Genomic DNA, 17,169 nt, shown 5'->3' on the forward strand with positions numbered 1-17,169 from the left:
TCTAATATTCATAGCTAGTGATGAGAGTCCATAGTGGTGCTGATTTTTGAGGCCCAGCTCCACAAAGGACATGGTCTCATTCGAACCATGTGCGTATCCCCGTGGAGCTTAGATGGATGACAGGTATGGGGAGGTTTGCTCCTGTGCTTAAAGCAAAGCATCTCACCTGCTAGGCATAGTTCTTCAGAGAACATGGTCAAAAGTGGTAGGAAAACAAGGGCAGCGATGAATCTGATATTGAAAGGACTCTCACCTTTACCCTGACAGCATCTCCGAGGAGCTTGTGCCATCCTCCGACCTCACCAGAACCCCTTCATTTCCTTGCCCTTTTTGTATTGCAGGCTCATGAATTATATGGGTTGGGGACCAAGGAAGGTATATTTGTACCTTGCATGTCATTCACACCATTTCTCAGGAAAGAGCATAACTTGCCAGGAAGAAAATGCACCAAAAAGCCTGAAGACACATACTGTGCAATGTCTTTACACAAGAAGGGTTTATGATGAACATGAAGGTAAGTATTGGCTAATGCTTTCTTTGAATACAGATGATTTATTTTATGAAGCAAGTAATTCTATTTTAAAGCATGGACCAGCTCATGCTCACACCCTGAATCTAGGGATTTAAGAAATGATTATATTATATGGAGTTTGTAGTCCTTATTGAACTGGCCTCCTCCCAGCTTTTAATTCACTCTGGGGTCCTGTTTGGTGTCTGCCTGAGGGACCAGGGGATGGCAGTATGTAAGAGCATCACTTGTCTGTGGGAGGCTGGTTTCTGTGGCTGTTGGCTGGAGCCCCACGGTGCGGGGGGGGGGGAGGAAAGGTGCCCCCTTGCCCCACGGGTTTGGGGCTGCCTCCTCAGCTCTTGGGAGCTGTGCTTGCTTTGAACTTTTTGCCCAGGAGTTTGAGGAGGTAGTAAGATGCTCTGAGTAATGAGTGTTACTGAATCTTTCACTTGCAGGTCTAGTTGGAAGCCAGCTCAGACTGACAGCAGTTGCACCCCAGGAGAGTGATAAATTGCTCACATAAATAAAGATGATGTAAACACTGGCAATGTCAGGAGAACTGCCTCCCAAAAGCAATTCTGGGTTCACTGATGCAGTCTGTGCTTAGCTCTCCTGTTATAAGAGATCTGAGAAATGAATTTCCCTCTCTCAGCCCAGCAGCGAAGTTGGGGCACTGCTGGCAGGGTGACATTGGTTCCCCTGATCTGTGCTTATAGGTCTGGCTGTTTCTGGGTTTTTGTCATTTATCCTCATATGAATCAGGAATATCTGCTCTGAAAGAGTCCATTTCATTTTCCTTTTAAAATGCACATTTCTGATGGCTTCTTGCTCTGTTGGTGAGAACTTCCAAAGAGGCCTTTCAGCTGATTTATACACAGGTAAGTATAAAAGTCACGATTCATCCTTGACTGCTGGAAGGGCCAGGATGCACATGAAGACAAGCAGCCTGATTAAAAAACAGTTTACTGAGACTTCCACAAAACTAATTAAACCAAGCTTGAACACAGTATCTAATGCTTGATGCATGGACACTTGAACACTGCTTGAACACTGTGTCTAATACATGCACACCTTGGATGGGACTGCAAATTGTGTCTCTGCAGAACAGCCCGGACAGTGAAACGCTTGGGGAGCTGTGGTTAGCAGAAGCAGGACTGTCTGCAGATAGGGCATCAGGGCAGTTCCCCAGGATCAGCAGTAGTAAGAAATGAAAGCTAGGAAATGGTTTTGCCTCCTGATTTTGCCTGCTCAGTCTCTGCGTCTCTAAGCCTATGGCAGAGGAAGCTGAAGCAATTTTCTCTAGGGCTTAAAGTAACTTTTGTCTTTGTTCTCCAACCCTCATCATGATGGATATTCAGAACAATGCTGGTAGTTGAACATCTTGTCTCTTTAGGTTGGCTTCTGAAAGGGTCTATGCATGTAAGATGTATGCAATTTTTTGTTATAATGTACAATACAACTATGTGGTGCTTTGCATTAAATTCATGGGAATGACTACCAAATTCTGGACCCACCCATATACTTGGCATAATATTCAGAATACTGAGAGTCAGCAAAATGAAAAAAAGAAAAAAAAATCTGCTAACATTTTCTATATTGTATGTATTTTTGGCCTTACTAGAGTGAGAATATTTTTCACAGTAACTAAATGTAACTTTTAGAGGGCTACCTCTCTGTATATCAAGTATATATCTGTCTTTCAAAGCATAAAATTAGACTTGGGAAAAAAATCCCAAATTGTTTTGTTTCAAAACTTCAATAATTACATTTGTTTGTAGAGACGTTTGACTAGCTATGCAACTGTTAAAAACATTTAAAAATATATCAACAGAATTATCCATGATGAGTATATCCCTTTGCCATATAGAATTTTCAGTAAAAACTTATGTCAAAGCCATCTTTATCTGAACATATGTAGGAGCATGTAATCAGTAGGAAAGAACCATAGTGCATGAACTGGAGCGTTTTCCTGGGACAGCTGTTGGCACAACATACAGTACCGACGGACACCGCTCTTTGGGGGCTTGCAGCAATATTGCTATTGAGGAAAAGAACATTTTGGAGATCTTTGCAAGTGTATTTATTTGTCAGTCTAAAGCTTCTTAGCCAGTACATGGAGAGCGAGAAAGTGATTTAAGATGTTGGCCAACCTTGTTTATATTAAAAAGCACATGTCATTTCCCCACTAATACAAACCAAACCCAACATTTATGAAGCAAGGCTATGGCAGGGACTGAACATTGCTTTGCCCATGAGTTGCTATCATCCTTGGGTAAGTGCCAAAATAAGCATGACTGGAGCAAAGGACAGTGACAGTTTTAATGTTGTGCCTCTCAGAAACTATTGTAGCTGGAAAGAATGGAGGAATCCCAATAGCAGATGACCTTCCTATTTTTTTAGATTATGGCACTTCATGCTCCGTGAGTAAGACATTGTATAATTTCAGTTTTAATCACCTGTATTGCTGACAGTTGACTCAACTGTTTTTCAAGATCCAGTTTGTTGCTATTCATTCTTTTTTACCCACTGGTTTCTTATTTGTAAGAGGGAACTGGCTTTCTGCTAGCAAATCTTCCCCATCCTTTTCCTGTTTCAGAGTCTTCTAAATGATAACATGTTTTTACAGAGGAATGACTTATGCTGAAAGGCTCAGTTCCCTCCAAAGTCTTTCCTTCTTTTCACGTCTCTGTAGGGTTTCATCCTTGCCAACTCTTTTCTCAAGTTCCATGCTGCTTACGTATGTAACTTTTGAAGATGGTTTTCTTGTCAGTGTTTCTGTGGCAGAGGATTTTATGGCAGTAATTATCTCAGAATGAATACTTTGTTGGGATTAAAGGTTTCAATTAAAGTCCTTTTGTTTTTGTGTTTTTTGAAAATATTCTATGTACAAATTATGGGCTGCTGTTTGATTTTGTCTTCCAAACTTCTAATTATTTAAAATTTTGCTCTGTTTTCTTTGACTAACAGTGTTACAGGTTCTCTGTGGGAGTCCAGTTCAGGAGTCAGTAATAAAACTGAATGAAGAGTTAATTGCTTGGGCTCAATCCCACACTATTGTCTGTCCTCTGAGTCAATAGCTAAAATCCTTAAAATGAGATAGCTGATGGGAACAGTTGCATTCACATGAGGTGAATAATCTCCAAGAGAGCTTTTCAAATTCACTGTGATACATCTTCAGGATGTAACTGAGCATAGCTTTTCTGAAGCCAGTTGTATACCAGCTAAGGATCTGCCCAAAGATTTCTTATGTACCACTAAATTCATTCATGCTAAGTTATTCAAAGAGAATCAAATGACAAAAAAAAAAAAAAAAAAAAAAAAGACCAGCAAAGCAAATTCATATTTGCTTTGAAACTTTGTAGAAAAGGGTTGGATTCTTTTCTGCAACTTTGGCAGGTTCTGATTCAGCTATGGCATTAATTATTCAGAGCAAAGATGGATTCTGTAAGAGAGAGAGAGAGAGAAAATACACATAATTCCCAGGGAGTCTTGACAGTCTATGCAATTAAACTGATTTCTGACATCTCTGGACAGTGGGAAAGGATAAAAATGAAGTTCATATTTGATATACATGTATTCTTAAGGTAGAAAAGCCAGCTTGTCTTCCAAGATGCCACGTGATTCTGCATCTGCCCCACGGTTGCTGGTTAGGCAGGAGGTCATCTCTTAGATGCCCTCTCCAGATTTAGAGTCTCATTTAAAATTACAGCTTCTGCTAAAAAACCGTGTGCTGTATTTCCAGATTGAATTAGTCTAGCTTCAGCTTCTAGCCATTCATCATGAAGTCAAGCTGAGGGCGTTTCTGTATGTCAAAGCTGGAGAGCTGCTGGATGCCAGCCAGGTCCGACCCCCTTAGCAAGGCTGATTGCTTCAGACGTAGTGTTGCACTAGCAGGGTCACCCAGCTCCCGACTCAGAGCGGACTTGCCTTCTGCCGGCATATCGTGTGGGCACAGCGGGATGTATACATGCCCCAAGGTTTTCACTGCTATCTCCCCCTGGTTACACAGTTTAATCATTGTCCACTACAGCTCTTTTCAAAGTACAAAGGGCTGTTTTCTAAGACAATACATGCAGTGAAACTCAGCTTTTCTGGTGCCTTTGTGTAACAGAGTTATTCCATTTCTTTTGAAGACCCCTGCTGAAACACTGCATGTGAGTTTTGGCAAATGGCTTGCTGGTCTCCTTCCCACTTAGAAGCGCTTTCATGAAGGCATCATTTTACCGCTGTCTGTCTGAGAGCTGAACGCAGATTTTATTGCGATCAAATTTCAGTTTCTGAAAATCATTTCTGAACTTCCCAGTGGCAGTGATTCCTTCAGTAAAGACTTTTCATCAAACAGTCTTTTGTAATATCAGGCAAGTTACCTACCCAAAGCAGAATAATCCAGACATGGATACACTAAAAATATTTCCCATGCTGCTAACTGATAGAAAGTGATCGCTCTAATGTGTCCTTAGTCGCACATTCTGGTGACATTTCTAGACATAAATAATAGCTTGATCTGTTATGTTTTTAATGGGTATCAGTGGTTATAAAGAAAGCTAAATTCATATCTACAATGTTGCTCTCCATTTCTGCGTGGTCTCCTAGCATGATGTTCAGAAGCAGGCAACCTTCACTGCTCCCTTCTATGAGGCAGCAAATTACTTGCATGTTCAACACTGCTGGTCACAGAACAAAACAAACTTTCCAGTGGCAGTTGTGACTGATACCCATAAGGAATATGGTTCACTTTAAATATTGTTTACAGACTGCTTAATGGAGAGTCTAAAGCACATTTGGCATGATGCTGCAAGGACTCACTTTGTCCCATGCTATTAAGTGAAATCCAGAGCATGAATTCAAATTAAGTGGAAACATTGTAGAATCATTAGTGTTTGTTGATGGATTTGTTTGGTTGGTTGGTTTGCTTTTTTTAAAGCAGAAGCTGTCATCTTTCTTGCTGGTAAATCAGCATCTTTTAGTAGCTATCATATTTTCACATTTTGTACCCAGCAGAATTTTCAAAATTGAACTTTAAGATTCCAGGAAAATTGTGACAAATGTTTTAAGTCAGTCAGATGTGAAGATAACGAAAGAGGCTGGAGGAGTGCTCCTGGTGCCGTGCTTAGTTTCTGCCTAAAGCACAGCACAACTTCATCTGAAAGGCTGGACTAACTTATCTAGGTTACATATAACAGGATAGGAGTCTAAGTAAGGTAAAGTTGAGCAATTATCAATAAACTGTTTACCATAGGAAGGTTACTCCTTAGGACTGTTGACTGCATAATCTCAAAAGCAATGCCCCAGCCTTTCCTGGTAGGAGCAGGTGGAGGCTGGAGGTTTGGATTCTATACCTTGCTCGGCCCCTGAGCTGCTGTGTGGGCAAGTCACTTGCTTTTTTCTCCTGTGCTTACCTGTCTGCAAAGTGAGGGTGATTTCTCTCTTCCTATAGCAAATTCTCTGAAATCTGTAGGTTAAAAAATGCTACATAACAGACTAGGAATTTACAGGATCCTAGTGGCAGATTCAGCACTGAAAAGACAAAGTAGATGGAAAACCATATAATGTACTTTATTGTATAATCGGTTGTTACTATTGCAAAATCGTGGGATGAGAAAATACTGCAGTGGTTATATTTACTGAACCTTTACCATATCCTGCAATGGGCATCTCTTGTGAACATGACGTGTTTGCCACCATTGATTCACACACAGGTTGCAATGCAGAAACCTAAATGTTACCTAAAACATCCCGAGGTGAAGAAAATAAGGTTTCATAACAAACTAGTAACATAAGAAAACAATGTCAACAGCCTCCGAATATACGAGCTGTTTCTGATCTGTTAGTGGCAGAGAAATGTTCTCGTGACTGAAACGCCCAAAGCTGCTCGGATGAGCTTTCCAAAGCAGGGCAGATCTTCCAAGAAGACTGGTCAGGCTCTTCCAAACAGACATAAAGTAGGTTGGCTTCCTGAAAAACAGGACAATTCCACTAAAAATAAGCAACAGGGATCATCTTAGGGCAAGGCAAATTAAGTAGTTGGAAGAACTTGTACCCATAAAACTGTCCTTGTCCTGACTCTTTCAGTGTCGCTGGCTCAACTTTAATGAAAAAATACACAAAATTCACCAAAATTGACTGTGCAGTAAAAGCAGCAAGACAATTTTCCAGTAAAAACTTTCAGGTAGATGGATCAGTGGGACCTGGTGAGTTTTTTGGTGCATATGATTTTGAATCATGGTGAATACTGTCAGAATTTGCTGTTCAGAGATTAAATACCCCTCTCAAGCCTTTGAAGCTTTTGTTTAAATGCAGGCAGGTAAACTGTGTCCATCATCACTAATTCAGCTGTACACAAATGCACAACAGGTTAGTGATACTTATTTTAATATTGATGACATGCAAAGATTGTGTTTAGTAAAACACCTTATCCAGTAAAAAACCTTATCCTAAACCAGGTCTGGTTTCCTCTGTTAACTTCAATTTTTTTTTGCTGTATGTGAAATTGTATTCATACAAAAACATTTTGAGTAGAATATATTACAATTGTCATGGATGATCTTTATAGATTTGAGTTTATTGGGGGTTGCTGCTTATACTTTTTCTCTGGTAGCATTTTGAGCCCAAATTTAAAATCCTCTAAACAAAACCAAACCATGAACTACTTAAGGTGATGACTGCTTTAGGTTCCCTTTGATCCCTCTGCAGACCCAGGACTAATTTGTTCATACATTTTGATTTTTTTTCTAAAAAGGTAACAAATCAGAATCCCAATTAAAAAAAAAGGAAAAAAAAGGAAAAAAAAAGAAGCCATGCTGCTATTTTTTCCTTTATAAATCCATTCAGATATACAGCAGTATCACAAAATTAACATGCACAAAAAGATTAATTAGTCCTTATTGAGGTATTTGGTAATCTCATTTCTGGTCATCTGAAGTCAATGAAACTTTGTTGTATGCCAGCAGAGAAAGATATCGTGAGAACTGCTCTTTATTAAGCTTTCACTCCAGAATTTTACGCTGTCACATGCGGAAACAGAGATAATCTCTCCTGTCAGGGATGTCCATAATGTACTGTGAGGTTTCCCATTTATTATGATAGCTGCAATATTGAGGAACGATGTTTGCCATCCACAGGTGTTCAATTTACAGTGTTGTTTTATACTTCATCTTCTAAGTTTAGGTAGGACAGAAGTTGCATGACCTTCAGACAGCTTCTGGCCCACAGCACACTAAGAGTTTTGTAGAGGTCTATTTGATCAAAAAGTGACTCTTCAATTTCAGTTTGCTGAAGTCCCACATAGTTCTTTACCATCTGCTAAAACCAAGTTATTACCTCTTACATTATGCCCTGGAAAGTAGTCATAACTTCTGATCAGTCCATGAGCCTGCATTTCTGTTGACAGATGTTTGTTTGATCCTGAGGCCCAGATAAAGAAGTCATCTTTCCTGTAACCAAACTTCACCTGGAACTGGTCAGAAGGTGAAAGGTGAATAAAAGGTTTCATTTTCACTAGAAAATGAAATTTGTTTGGACTGAAATTTTCATGGCAATGCATCTGATTCCAAAAACAGATTTTATGGCTAAGATTGTCATGGCTAGGATGGAACTTGGTCAAATGAGGACATCAGAGTCAAGTCAGCAGCCCGGGGGTCACACGTACCTGTGAGCACGTGACCACCACGTGAGTAGCTGGCCACAAAGCTATTAAATCTCCAGAAGTATTTGCTTTCCCATTGCATTTTTGGGGGGCAAAAATCCACAGATAACCTTTGTTTTTCCAAACTATTGCAGAATTAATTCCTGTTGTCTTGTCACTCCTAATTCAAAATCCCCTCCCTGACTTCTCTCTCCCTCCTCCCATTTCCTCCAACAGCCTCTCTGTAGCTGGGATGGAGACTCAGGCTTAAACCCTGTTACATCTTTGCTGACTCAGTATCTCACAGAAGACCTTTGCAATGTCTGCTTATGATCATCAATAAGGTAACCAGATCAACAGACTTTGAGCCAGCACTGGGACATGAAGTTAAGGTAGGGAGTAGAAGGCATTAGCCAATACTATTCTCATCATCTCCAGAAAAGTTTTCTCTGAAGTGGTTTATCCATACTCCAAACTGGATGAAGCCAAAAAGCAAGCGCTAGCTTTAAGGCATACACAGTGTATACTTAATAAAAGGAAGCTTTCAAGAGGGAAATGTATGAGCTAATGCAATCCTAGAGCAAGAGTAACTCATGCTTCAACAAGTTACATGCATTTTTGTGTCTGTGGCTGATAACTTGCCCCTACTTGCCAATGTTAATTATCTTCCGTTAAATGAATGTTCAGTTCTTAGTGGTCAAGAGATTCAATGGTTAAATGAACAACTCTTAAGTTGTCAGAGAATAGGTTTCCTCACATGTGTGGGTTAGTGAGGTAGCATGTAAACATGTCTATTCAGCACAAGGTCAGTTGGTGTACAAGCTCCAGTTGGATGGTATATGCATGACAAAGAAAAAAAAATAAGACTGAAAACAAGACACATTTCAAATAACAATGAGAGCCAAAAACATTAGAACATGTGATAATATCCTTGTCATTTAGCATCTTGAAGTAAAAATTGCTAGGGGAAATTTTGGAATCTATACCAGAGAAGGTTTGTTTTTAAGGAAATCAAGGTACACATATGCTAGGAACAGCACAGGTTGATTGTCCAGGGGCAGAAGATTAAGTGACTGGCTTCTCACGGTCTCTTACACTCTAGTTTTCTGTTTGCATAAAATATTTCCGCTGTCTGTATAAAATACATTCTCTAGTTTAGCTTAAAAGACATTGCCTTTTGAGTTTCAGTTGGCATCCAGGTATTCCACTGTGTTCAGCCATAAACTCCTTCACACAGATTACACATCTGAACTATTAAAAGCTTTTGTTAAGAGGGAAAAAGTATGTTTGTGAGCTATTGGAAAGTTCAGGAGGTGAAAAACATTTCCTGCTTCTATAAATGACACGTTTGAAAAGAAAGCATTTCATTACAATGGTCATTTGGAAGCTGCAGCTGGCAGTCACCACTTTGGGGGGAAAAATGGTTGTGGCTCTGACAGTAGCAAAATTACAGTGTACATATGAGATAGCTAACAGTATTCATAAAGGTGTAATTCTGTCTTAAATTGAGCTTTCCTTTGGTGTCAGCAGGCTTTCTGAAGAAAATACTAAGGCACAAGTGTAAATATTCCTAGAGAAAGCTTAATTTTGGGGGCCCAGGGAGGACAAGGGAAAGAAGAGGGAGAATGAATTCTTAGCGCTCCAGGGTAATTCAAGCTGGAAGGGACCTTGGGAGAGCTCTAGTCCAACCTCCTACTCTGAGAAGGGGAAGTCAGCTCTGGGATCACACCAGGTTGTGCAGGGCATCCTGCAGTCTGGTCTTGGAAACCTGCTCCACCGGCCTCATGAGGGAAAGCTTTTCTATCAGTACATGAAGCTGCTTGACTCTAGATATTTGAAATCATGAGACAAATGTGACCACTAGTGGCCTTTGAGCCACTTCTCTTTCTGTGAGAAGACAGGAATGTACACCATTGGTCTTTGGAGGCAGAGCTTTGTCACTAGATTGCTCTGTTTGGGAGAGTATTTGTCCAATCTGTCCTGATGGAGCTATTCCAACTAATATATTTCTGGGAGGTAAAGCGAGTAGGACTCTGTTGGTTGGACCCTTGTTGAAGAGAGCAGACAGCAATTCTTGTTGGTGTTTTGCTTTGCAATATTTCACGCGCAGTCTTACCTGGTAGGGGTGCTCTGCTACTGCCTGTTAGATGGAGTCCATCAGGTCGGGTAGGAAAAAAAGAGTAGCTGATTCACAGTGCCAGATGGAGCTTTTGCAGTCTAGTCCCTGTCTAGACTCAAGGAGCTTTCCTAGGGGCTTCAGGTGCCTTCACAATCGCAGAACAGCTGATCAGGCTTTCAGAGGCTTTAAGCCTGTGCTTTCCATGAGCTACCAGCTGTGGGTTTTCAGGCTAGGTCATGGACCTCACTGTCTGGTCTGCACGGGGCACAGCAGAGGAGAGTTTTGCTATTTGTTTCACCTCCCATGCTGCAAAGATGCAGCAGTGGACAGAAACTGCACTCAAGTTTCAACTTTAAACGCTGAAAATAGCTGAAGAGCAGCAAAAGCATGCTCCGGAGCAGCAGTCCATAGAGCTTAAGTGTTTGGCATGCAGTTACGTGATGTTTCAGTACAACTCCTCACACACTCCAGTTTAAGCGTCTGTTTAACTATTTGGCTGACTAAAGCCAAGAACTCTGAATATTGTATAATCACATTTCATGTTGATACCTGTTAAAGTATGTATATATCATCGATACTGGATGTCTGGAAGTAATTTGAGCTCTGTTGATAAGTCCCCAGGGTTTTTTTTCTTTCTTTCTTTCTTTCTTTCTTTCTTTCTTTCTTTCTTTCTTTCTTTCTTTCTTTCTTTCTTTCTTTCTTTCTTTCTTTCTTTCTTTCTTTCTTTCTTTCTTTCTTTCTTTCTTTCTTTCTTTCTTTCTTTCTTTCTTTCTTTCTTTCTTTCTTTCTTTCTTTCTTTCTTTCTTTCTTTCTTTCTTTCTTTCTTTCTTTCTTTCTTTCTTTCTTTCTTTCTTTCTTTCTCTCTCTCTCTCTCTCTCTTTCTTTCTTTCTTTCTTTCTTTCTTTCTTTCTTTCTTTCTTTCTTTCTTTCTTTCTTTCTTTCTTTCTTTCTTTCTTTCTTTCTCTTTCTTTCTCTTTCTCTCTTTCTTTCTTTCTTTCTTTCTTTCTTTCTTTCTTCTTTTAGCTTAATAGATTGTGTACAAATATCAGTGTCTATTTGTCGGTGGAAATGTAGGAGATGATAGGAATTTTGAGTTTATTTGCTTGTTGATACTGACCTATTTTGTGGCTTTAGAAATGGCATGTATGTATCCAAAATATGATTTCTTTTTTAACACCTACCAGTCATTAGGCTTTATGGCTATTGATTATGAAATTCTTTGAGAAGGAGGTATTTTTAATATAAAGTGTCACAATGTGATGATATATGTTTATGCTCTTTTCTGTGCATAGTAGGTACACATTTTTATTATTGTTTACATGTAAAAATTAAATTAATTGCTTTGTTTTCTGACACTTGAAGAAAGACATTGAAAAATCTAAATGTTTACCAAGGTTAATAACTATGTTTATGACTGATTTTAGCTGTAAAGTTTGATCATCTTGGAATGGAGACTGATGTTTTAAAAAACATGTCAAATATCAACATATCAAATGCTATTGTAAATGGAAAATTTTAATTTTAAAGTATTTAAGGGAATATCAGCAGGCTTTAAAAATGTGTACCCAAATGAGTGGTCTTCACCTTTGCAATCCTGTTACTATGGATGAGACTACTCACATGACTGAAGCTTGCAAGACTGGATCCAGAGTAAATACCTGATTTAGTGGGTTAATATTCTAAGTACTTTGAAATGTTATTCAGGATACTCTAAAGCATATTTATAATTTACTGGAAATGTTTACTGTTCCCAACTTATTATTCTTTCTCTATTGGTAGTATCTGATGTATACTTACTCTAGCTTGTAAGAGCCCAGTGTATAATAGATATTTTCCATTTGTTTTGAACACTTTCAGGTTAAGTAACCATAGGTTAAAACATACAATTTTTAAAAAAAAAAATCAAACCAAACCCAAACCTTTTCAATTTCTTTCTTCATAAAGAAAGGGCTAAGATCTCAAGATAAAAAGTAAAATAAATATACTGTAGTTTAGTCTGAGCCATGAAATGTTTACATCTGTGTTTCCAGAAAGTCATTTTAAAGACCCTCATGGCAAAATCTAGGGGAAAATTTACATACTTAAAATAGCATTTTGCTGGAATTTAAACACCTATACCAAGAAAGTGATCTGGATGGTTTGTTTTTGTATCTGGTGTCTTGCCCAGGTTTTGAAACTTAAGTGCCCAGCACCTGGCTGGACTGCCTCCATGGAGCTCTTGCCTCCTCCCAGAATGGCACCGTGTCTGCTACAGCTGTGGACTGTGTCACTAATGTTTACCCTTTCCATGGCTGACTGATGACTACTGAATCAGCCGAGAGGTAGGTGAACTGGTCTTTCTCGCCTCCATAGCTCCTAGTTCTCCCAAAATTGTGCAGATCACTCCAGGCTCTTGACTATTCTGTACTGAGGTATCATCCATGTCTCTTGTTGAAGCTCAGTTATTGTGCAGCCAGGAACACGAGCCTCATAGAGCTAAAAGGAAAGGGGGAGGCAGTTAGGCTTGTGCCAAGGAGACTTTGGGGATATTTGTTTGGTCCCCGTCACTGTTGTTTATGTCAGGTGGAGTCAACACTCTTAGGACTCTTCCAAAAGATGCAACCATTGTGAGTTAGGTGATTTTGGCAACAACAGTTTATATATGATATGGAGATCTCTGTGCTATGCAATCCATCATTAACTAAGGACCCAATTTCTGCAAATATATCTCCTAAATGTTGTGCTTGCTGTCAGGAGTAGTCCCACTGAAAAATCTTACTAGTGAGTATAGCATATAAATTTGTATTTTCTAATAGCGTATTAGCACAACCTACTTGCTTCTTGGTTTCCTAAAAAAATGTTTAAGAAACTCATTCTCTACAAATCCATTTTGGTACACTTCACTTAACTATTTACTTCTTCAATAATGTTTAAATTTCTATCAAAGGACATCAGTTCTTGAGAGAGCTGCTTAACAGCTGGCACTGCATTGCTGTGTCTATGCATGGATGCAAACACATGTGCTCAGCCAGCATTTTTGCATGTATGCATGTGATTAATATACATGGCATATTTCTGCTATTAACTGGACTGATCCTGAGCTGACATATATTTCAAGCATACTTCTCAAAGAAAAGAGGAGCCTGTGTGGGGGAGAAAGCACAGAATCGGGCCCTTTACCTGCCTTCATCTAACTTACAGAAGCCTCCAGAGATTTATTTTATTTTGACTATGACGGTGAAAACAAATTCACTGCTCATGCAGGTTGAGATCTTATCAGACAAACTTCAGTACAAAGCACATTTTACATTCAAGCTACGAACCCTTGAAAACAGAGGCTTATAAGGACATTACTGGCAATGTTTAGCATTGCAGCAGAGTTGATGCCAGCATGGTTGGTTAAAATGATCTTATTTTTAAGGTAAAGAGTTGGATCTGTTTTTACACAGTAATGTCTTCAAAAAAGAGGGAAAACATTATTTAGGATGACTCATAAAAGCGCTTTAAAAATGCTATTAAGATTTAAGGCATAATGTAGATCCTATAAATCTACTCTGCATTCTTTCACTGGGAATGACTGACTTTTATGAAAACTAGGGATTGTAAATCAAGAACATAAATAAGGGGTTTTTTTGACATGTAAATATAGATTATACATTAGCTGAGCCCTGACTTGACTGCCTCCTGGTTCCACGGGGGGCACATAAAGTAGGCATTTATTCTCTTGAGCAACAGTTTTGCCTTTTAAAAGCTGGTAAGCAAAAATATAGTTTATCATTCCTCTAGGGAGAAACTTTTTTTCCTAGTGATTTAGGAAGGGGATTTGCTTGCTCTCTCGCTCAGTTCTGGTTTTTTGCCTCTCTGTTCATTCACCTCTTGTTTAGGATTGTGCGTGTGTGTGTGTTTTTGAGGAGGTGGCATTACTTCTGAAAGCACTCCTGAAGCTCTCTAAACGCAAATGCTAACTTGAAGGATAAACCCTCCCAGACATGTAAACAAGCACACTCAGGCACACACATAGACACACGCACACACCCTTTTCAGTGCTCATGGGGAGAGTTTGCTCTGTTTCTGAAGTTGTTTTAAGAAGCAGCTTCCATGACGAACTATCTTTCAAAATCCATTAAATGTCCTTAGGAAATGCCAACAGCCTTCCAACGTGTTATCACAAATATATTTGACCATTTGCATCTTTGGCCTCAGCTTAATTTGTTTTCGCCTCGTACCCTTGTCTCCACGCTGTAACTCATACGGTGCAATCTTGCACAGCGAATACTCCTCTGCCCCTCCAGCTGCTTATCTGAACAGAGAGCAGACCTGGCGCTCCCACAGCAGCCAGCTTACTTAACCTTATCTGCTTTACGCTTCTATATTTAAACAAGGAGGGCTCTTTGTCGCTGAACTAATATAAAACATAACTTGACTAGATGCCTGACTTTTAAAGAAAGGGCATCTATCACTTTTATGTGGCATTTCAAAGAAGGCATTTAATAACGCTGAAAGACAAAGAAGGGAGTCTGTCTTAATGTACAACTAGCTGTCTAATGATTAACTTCTCTTAATACTTAATCGGTTTATGGTAGAAAAAAACCCAGTGCCATGGCATGGTTCAGCGTTGTGTTAAGGAGTTTGCTGCACTGTCTAAAGTGATACAAAAACTGTATACAGCTGGTGTACAAGAGTATATGATACACTTCAAAAAAATACATGCAAGCAATACCCAAAAGCATTTAAAACAGGAGGATGAGGAGGGCAGCAGCGAGCCTCCACCCTGCAGGAGAGAGCAGTGGATGCAGACCATGACGCCCTTGTGCACCTGAGATGTTTGCATCAGGCTGTGCCACCTCCCCGGCCCCCAGTCCCTCTGCCTCAAGGCCAGTGTCCCGCTTGTCTCAGCCCTGCTGCAGACCTGCAGGAGAGCTCCTGCTCGGCAGAATAGGGACAGTCAGGCAGCTGCCAGAAGCTTGTGAAAGGAAAAGGACTGCTTTTACCCCCACCCCGGTGGCATGAGGCACTACTTGTGTCGGGAACTTCTAATTTGAGAATACAATGGGAATTTCATATTTTTTCAACTTGACTCTCTAAGCCAGCCTTATTGCAGATGCTTCCTTGCATATATGTTGATTTGTATAGGGTAATAGTCTCTTTCCTTTCCATGCCTACTTCCTGGAGAACCAAGAAGTTTATCTTCTCTCTAACTGCTGCCGCAGTTGCAGATAAACTCACCTTTGGCCATCTAACGTTGGTTTGGGTAATTCCTATCTCATAAGAGGAAAAAAATCCTGTCCAAGGTTTTTACATGATAAAAAACATTTTGCAATTGTAGTCTTAAAGACTACATCAGACAAAACTAGGGAAAAAACCTAGGAAATTGTTACAGTGGGTGTGACTTTTTCATTTATGGTGATTTTTATCCTTTTCTTCTCCTAAGAGTAAAAGTTTACACAAGGTGGCTCTCCCATTGCCTCTATTTACATAAAATAGAAATAGAAATCACCTTTTCCTTTCTTTTGGCAAAAATTCTTTCTTTCTTTTTTTTTTTTTTTTGTGAATTTCACATCTTGATTGCTATGCCATAACAGTCCGTACAGTGTAATAGCATGGAATACAGTGTCCATTTCATTACTATCCCACTGGACTAGATTACTACATTTTTCTGTATTTGTGAGAAGAACCTGCTGAATCTGTTCCACCCCCAGCTTAAAAGAGAGCAAGAGAGGCAAAGTCTTCATCCTCACTCCTCCTCCAGAGGAAAAATGCCTTCATATGTCCAGTTTCTTTTTATGAGAGCATACTTCAAATGAGGAAGAACAGGGTGTTTTGACTTGCCAGTGCATTTCCAGTTAGGTGAAAGACCCGATGCTGATTTCTCATGAGGATGGTCATTATATGTATTTTCAACTGAAATTATTTAAAAGTGAGGTAGTTGTGACAAAAAGTATTTTTTGTCAACTGTAAGCAACTGCACACAGTAACTTTGTGCCTGCAGTTTATAATAGCAGCAATACTCAGTATACACCTTATATACATGATCCTGGAAATTCAGCATGCACTCTCCTTTCAAAAAAAATGAAAACCTCGAGCTGAGTGCCCCTGGACAGAGATAACTTAGTGGTGATTTGAATGGGTGTTTCTTTAGGTAGAGGGTGTTGTGTGCCTTCTGAGATCTGTTCACATCTCAAATGCATTGCATGGATTACCCCAAAGGGTAGTTTGGACACATTTGCCATGATTTTCCTGGGATTTTCCCAGCAATGTGCAGTCCCTGCTGCCATCTGAAATTGCAGCTTGACTCTGGCCCGCTTACATTTTGGCCTAAACCTCTTAAGAGGTGTGTGAACTTTCGTGAACCCAGCCTGTGCTCAGGACATGGGGCTCTGATTATTAAACACTTTTTCAATGTCTGTAACAGCTTTCACCCAAAGACCTTAGGACACTTGAATGCACTCATGATTAACTGCACACTCTGCACTCTGTCCCAGTAGAAAACACCTGGGAAAGCCATGTCAACCCTGAATATACTTTCCCAACATGAGGACATGGTGGAGAGGGACCTGGACCAAAATCTCATTTAAAATACCTCAGATGGCTCAGCAGTTCTGCTTTCCAGCTCTATGTTTTGAGTGGCCCTTTTCTATAGCATGATTTAAACCATGCTATAGAACAATCACTTCCATATTTCGGAAAAATACAGATGCCATATACAAATATACAATATACAACCAAATCTGTCTGACGATTATACAGTGAGATGAAGGACATCCCAGGTTTAGAGTACTGGTGTATGATCTGAAGACCTGGTTTCCAGCATTTTCTTTTCCCATTACAGGATTTTTGAGAAGGACAACAAAACAGTTCTGCCTCTCTGTTTCATACATATTTTTATTGGTTTATTAAACTGTTATTTGTGCATGAAATAAAGAAACTTTCCTACTGCAG

General features: G+C 39.6%; 1 long non-coding RNA gene across 8 annotated transcripts in view; it reads left to right on the forward strand.

Annotated features, from left to right (window-relative positions):
- The first annotated feature begins 2,847 nt into the window (after nucleotides 1-2,847).
- The window catches only part of LOC143160413 (uncharacterized), an 81,960-nt gene continuing 67,638 nt past the window's right edge, over nucleotides 2,848-17,169 (forward strand). For 3 of the 8 annotated variants that reach the window (XR_012995373.1, XR_012995378.1, XR_012995376.1), the window contains exon 1: nucleotides 2,848-2,928. This is a non-coding gene — a long non-coding RNA (uncharacterized LOC143160413). The other 5 variants (XR_012995371.1, XR_012995377.1, XR_012995374.1 and 2 more) reach the window with 4 other exon arrangements.

This window comes from Aptenodytes patagonicus, chromosome 5 (genome assembly GCF_965638725.1).
Source record: "Aptenodytes patagonicus chromosome 5, bAptPat1.pri.cur, whole genome shotgun sequence".
In the NCBI taxonomy this organism is placed as follows: domain Eukaryota; kingdom Metazoa; phylum Chordata; class Aves; order Sphenisciformes; family Spheniscidae; genus Aptenodytes; species Aptenodytes patagonicus.